Source organism: Malaya genurostris, chromosome 3, assembly GCF_030247185.1.
Source record: "Malaya genurostris strain Urasoe2022 chromosome 3, Malgen_1.1, whole genome shotgun sequence".
Lineage (NCBI taxonomy): Eukaryota > Metazoa > Arthropoda > Insecta > Diptera > Culicidae > Malaya > Malaya genurostris.
The window spans coordinates 156,991,927-156,997,926 of NC_080572.1; the positions used below are offsets into that span (position 1 = coordinate 156,991,927).

At 39.6% G+C, this 6,000-nt stretch overlaps 1 protein-coding gene across 5 annotated transcripts in view; it reads right to left on the reverse strand.

Annotated features, from left to right (window-relative positions):
- Nucleotides 1–1,684, reverse strand: part of LOC131437718 (transmembrane ascorbate-dependent reductase CYB561) — a 267,545-nt gene extending 265,861 nt beyond the window's left edge. The window contains exon 1 of one of the 5 annotated variants that reach the window (XM_058607237.1): nucleotides 1,548–1,684. The gene's annotated coding sequence lies outside the window, so the exon portion shown is untranslated. The other 4 variants (XM_058607236.1, XM_058607238.1, XM_058607241.1 and 1 more) reach the window with 4 other exon arrangements.
- Nucleotides 1,685–6,000: the final 4,316 nt, after the last annotated feature.

The following is a 6,000-nucleotide window of genomic DNA, read 5'->3' on the forward strand; positions in this document are numbered from 1 at the left end:
ACATCAAGTCGCCTAAGTAGGGATAGAAATCCGTTCTTTCTCGCGAAATACTATTTTTCATCGCACTAACATGAAACGACGTGCTCACTCGTTGAATCTTTTACCGGAAGTGGAATCAATATTAGGTTTTTTATCGTCACTGCACTGCTAACCTAAGTCGGATGAACACATTCAGCAATACTGTTTGTAAACAGAGATTTTTTTGTTTATCTTTTGACAAATTTAATGAGACCATATACGGTCCATATCACCTAAACAGAGTTTTAAAACATTTGTTCACGATTGGATACGGTTTGCTTTTGAGATTTATTAAATAAAAGTGACTAGTTGCAAAGTTTAAAGCTGTTTGTTTAAGATGTGTGCTTCGATTTTTGTTTAAGCTTGTTTGTGAACAGTACCGCTGAACTGTCAAGGGTGAATGCTTATTCATTGGTGACGTCATGATAAAAAATCTAATTGAACCACAAGAGATTGAAGCTATAATTAATATTCATTAACTTTTCGTTTGAGTGTTTGAACAGAATGATTTTACAAGGATAATTTTTTTAATAATACCATTCAATTCTGTTATAAGTGCTTAGTTACTTATAACAGAATTAAATGGTAATATTGGAAAAATTATCCTTGTATAATTAATAAATTTTGACAAATTAAAGCTTCTGATTCTAGTACGAGAATATAACAATACCTGTTCCGCTGAACGATATTATGACATTTTATCATAAAATATAGCTTTTTGTCGAATTGTGAATATAATAGTTTGTAGATTTTAACATGCACATTATATATTAAGTATCTCTTAACTGTTTGTGATTGATTAAACCTACATAAAATTATTCACAGCCTTTAGTTCAGACATCGCTGAACCAAAAATCATATTCTATGAGTGAACGGAAAGCTTCTCATGAATCGACAACCTAAGAGCTTACAACAATTTTTGCGATGAACGAACATCTCTTTTAAACAGCATAAGCAGTACCAATCATAGAAACAGTTCAATCCAACCAAGAATAAAATTTATCCTCGTGTGTGAGAGTATTTTTCGGAGAAAGAGAAAGAAAAAAAGAGGGCAGAGAGTTACAGCACCATCATCTTGAATTTTGTTGTGTATGTTTTGAAAATCACAGCAGACTCAATTGGATAGTATTTAACTAATGGGTATGTATATACTGAAAAATGAATGGCGCGAATGGAAGTTTGTTGCTAAATTCATTTCCAAAAACTCATTTATAAGACAAAACTTTATCTCTGAAAACAGTAAAACTGTTCCCGCCGAACTTCTGAGAAAAACTGACAGGAATATCACATATTTCGTAGTTTTCATCCAACATAATGTTTGGGCGGGTCACTTAATACAGTCGAATCCAATCTTTGCTGTTACATCTATTGACATGCAATATTCAGGTTCATTTGTCTACACTACCGTGAAATTGATTCACTATTTAAAACTAGAATAGTAAATCTACATAAATTTATTAAACTACTATCTCGTTATTCAAAGTTATGTACATGTGGGATACAAAATGGTTAATCAACTAACACCTTACTCTGAAGAACCCTATTAGCTCAGAATTTCGAGCACTGCTTTACTGCGAACTAGTTTCAAGACACACAGAAAACATTGTGATCCTTTTCGTTATTCTAAAGCATCCTTCCAGCCACCGATGAGAAAAACTTGCTACTGGATACATGAGGAACCAACGAGAGAGAATTTACTGTACGAGAGAGAATTTACTGTCCCGGTGACACAGTGAGATATATGACAGATGAATTTCATTAAAAAACCTTTTTCAATCCATTTAGTGGTGTAATGATTCCTTTCTCATATTACTCATATTTTCAAAAAATTAACTTCAAGATTCAGTCAAGAATGTTATTTACAATCTAGAATAATATAAAAAACTATCGTTGGATATGAATTAACATAAACTGTTCAATTTGTTAAAAGTTATGTCAAGTTAATAGGAATTTTTCTTTGCACACTTTACCTTATAGTTCTGGAACCGGAAGTCGAACCTGGATGAAATTAAACAGCAACCTATGAGACTATATACACGGAAAAGCCAGCGATCGCAAAACAACTAAAAAATATTAGTTGTTTTTCTGATTTTGGTTGGTTAAAATTTGGTACAACTAATCGACTATTGTTTTAACTAATCTGTCATTTTTTATTTATCGTGCTGGCAGCTTAGCAACGACACCACCACAAACAAGTAATGAAACGTTTCAGTTGAGCAATGCCAAACACCGTGAACAATGAAACGTTTCAATGAGATGTCACTCGAGCAAAGACACAATCCCAGCAAAGTTACTTGTATGCATGAAAACAACAAAAATGTCTCAGTTGTTTCAACCAATTATTCAGTTATTTGAACTTAAGATGCCAACTGAAATAGATATTTTTTACTGTTAGCCTCTTCGGGGGCAGCTAATCGTTCACTGGTTGAACAACGAAATTTTACCTAATTAACTGCTTATATCTTTATCACTAAACTCACAAAGGATATAGAAATGAATCAAAAGATTACAATTCTCAAAAGAGAACTCACCAGAAAAATGGTCACAGGGAATTAGGAAATTTTTCCTTCACTTGCAGAATGGCTCGCTGGTAAACCTAATGCTACAGATACACTTTCAATAAAACACAAATAGTACCACTTCACTTTAGCAGCAAATTTTTAAACGTTAAGTGGTTTTAATAACATTGACATGAACTGTCCTAGAATACATTACTCTCAGATGAAATTAAAACATTTATACTGTAAGAATATCTATTTAATACATGAAAAACTTGTTTTACAATTAACTGTTATATTCTTCCGCATACTTTCACTTACATAAAACGACCACTACGTAACTAACATAAATGACGTTTATTTACCATTGAAAATTTTCAACATGAAACGCTTCTGATGAAATGAAGAGATTTTTTGTTCTGCGTTTTGCTGTCTTCGTGCTCCGCCAAGTGACAGCATTTGATTACAACAATTTCGGTTACCTGAATGGTTATGACAAAATCAACAGATATGTTAGTTAAATCAACAACATTTTAGTTGAAACAACCAGGGCGTGAAACAACAATTGTAATATTGTAATTTTGTGATCTGCGGGTTCTCCGTGTACCTTCCTTTGCTGCTCCACAAAGCGATATCAGTTCAGCGTCTGTCGAGGATAGTGATACCATTATCTGTTTCTTTGTTGACCAATATACTGTAGTTTCATATACGTTGAACATAGATCCAGATATTGATCGTAGTTCATCATCGTTGTTTGCGAAGTCTGCATCCGCGTATCCTTCGAGCGGAATGGCATTTATCTGCTTGGTATATATTAACTGGAGGCCTTGTAGATACCTTAGACTGCGCTTGAGTCCAACCCAATGAATGACCTGAGGTGAACTCTGAAATTCAGCAAAATAATTAACAGCATAACAAATGTCTGGTCTTGACATCAAAGCCAGATATTGCAGACAACAAAAAATAGAGCTTTGTATAGCTCGTTGGTCAATTATCCGTCGTTTTTTAACCATTTAACATGTGTATCAATTGGTGTGCTGATAAGTTTGCAATCTTGCATTTTTGGATTTTCTCAACGTATGATTCTTGAGATATGTTCAAGCAATGTTCATAAAATTTGATATCTAGGCCTAGGAAATTTCTCACTTCGCCTAAATATTTCATTTTGAAATTGTTGAAAAATTCATTTTGAATCCAATTTATATCTCTCATGTCCCTTCCTGAAATCAAAATATCGTCTACGTACCTTATGATAAAAAAAGAACCGGAATTTTCATTTTAAAATTCCCGCGCTTGTCCAATCGGTAAATTTTTATTCTCTCAACGCTTTTAATACTTACTTACTCTTACTCTTTCAGTCGTAGACCACGCGGGTCTCTGCTGTATACAGGAGGCGTCTCCATTCAACTCGGTTCATGGCTGTTCGCCGCCAGCCTCGGTAGCTGCGAAGGGTCCGCAGGTCGTCCTCAATTTGATCGATCCATCTTGCCCGCTGCGCGCCTCTTCTTCTTATACCGGTCGGATCATTATCGAGAATCATTTTAACCGGGTTGTTCTCCGACATTCTAACAACATGCCCGGCCCATCGTAACCGCCCGACCTTGGCCGTTTGGACGAGGGCTGGTCCTCCCAGCAACTGGTGCAGTTCATGGTTCATTCGCCTTCTACACGTACCGTCTTCCATCCGCACTCCGCCGAAGATGGTTCGCAACACCTTCCGTTCAAAAACACCTAGTGCGCGTTGATCCTCCGCAAGCATTGTCCAGGACTCGTGCCCGTAGAGGATAACCGGTCTAATCAGCGTTTTGTAGATAGTTAACTTAGTACGACGGTAAATTTTGCTCAATCGAAGCGTCCTGCGTAGTCCAAAGTAAGCACGATTTCCTGACAGTATGCATCTCTGAATTGCTCTGCTGGTGTCATTATCGGCAGTCACCAGTGAGCCCAAGTACACGAACTCGTCGACCATTTCGATTTCATCACCATCAATCAGAACTCATAATGAGTGACTGACGTTATCGTCTCTCGAGCCCCTGCCTTTCATGTACTTTGTCTTTGACACATTGATGTGTCTTCTCTTGATCTTCTCAAAGTTGCGTGCTATAATATCAATATCATCAGCGAAACCAAGTAGCTGGACGGACTTTCTGAAAATCGTGCCACTCGTGTCTATCCTCGCTCTTCTTATCACACCCTCCAAAGCAATGTTGAATAGCAGACACGAAAGGCCATCACCTTGCCGTAGCCCTCTGCGAGTTTCGAAGGGACTCGAGTTTATCCCCGATACTCGAACAACGCACATCACTCGATCCATCGTAGCCTTGACCAATCGTATCAGTTTGTCCGGGAATCCGTAGTCGTGCATGTTTTTTCATAGCTGTTCTCGATCAATTGTGTCGTAGACTGATTTGAAATCGATGAATAAGTGATGTGTGGGCACATTGTATTCGCGGCACTTTTGCAACACCTGGCGGATGGCGAACACTTGGTCCGTGGTAGCGCGTTCGCCCATTAATCCTGCCTGATATTGTCCCACGAATTCGTTTGCAATCGGTTAAAGTCGACGGCATAAGATTTGGGAGAGTACTTTGTAGGCGACATTCAGCAGAGTTATCGCGCCGTAATTGCAGCAATCCAGCTTATCGCCCTTTTTGTAGATGGGACACACGATTCCTTTCATCCATTCCTCCGGTAAAATCTCGTCCTCCCAGATCTTGGTAACGACACAGTGCTTTTACTAGTGCATTACCACCGTGTTTTAGTAGCTCGCTTGGTAGTTGGTCAACGCAAGCGGCCTTATTATTTTTCAACCGGCTTACCAACTCCTCCATTTCTTGGAGGTCTGGGACCGGCAGTCTATCGTCCTCCGCACGCGTTCCCAAGTTCGCTACCGCGCCGCCACTTTCGTATTCCGCCACATCGCCATTGAAGTGCTCGTCGAAATACTGCCGCCACCTCTCGATCACCGATCACAGTCGTTCGTGAGAAGATCCCCGTTGGTGTTCTTGCACATATCGGCCTGTGGCACATGGCCTCTGCGCGAACGGTTCACCTTCTCGTAGAACTTCCTTGTGTCATCAGCACGGAACAGCTGTTCCATCGCTTAGCGATCTCGGTCTTCCTGTTGGCGCTTTTTTCTACGGGATAGCGAGTTTAATCTGTTCCGCGCCTGTCTGTATCGCTCCTCGTTTGCTCTCGTCCGGTGTTGCAGCTTGCTCGCCCAAGCTGCATTCTTCTCGGCCACTAACTGTTCACATTCGTCGTCGAACCAGTCGTTCCTTACGTTCGGAGCCGCCGTACCTAGTGTTGCTGATGCAGTGCTACCTATGGCAGAACGGATGTCTCTCCAGCCATCTTCAAGAGTAGCTGCACCAAGCTGCTCTTCCGTTGGTAGTACCACTGCCACCTGCTGCGCGTAATCTTGGGAATCCGGCTCCAGCATCCCGGAGCCGCGCGATGTTAAACCGCGACGTTCGATTTCGAC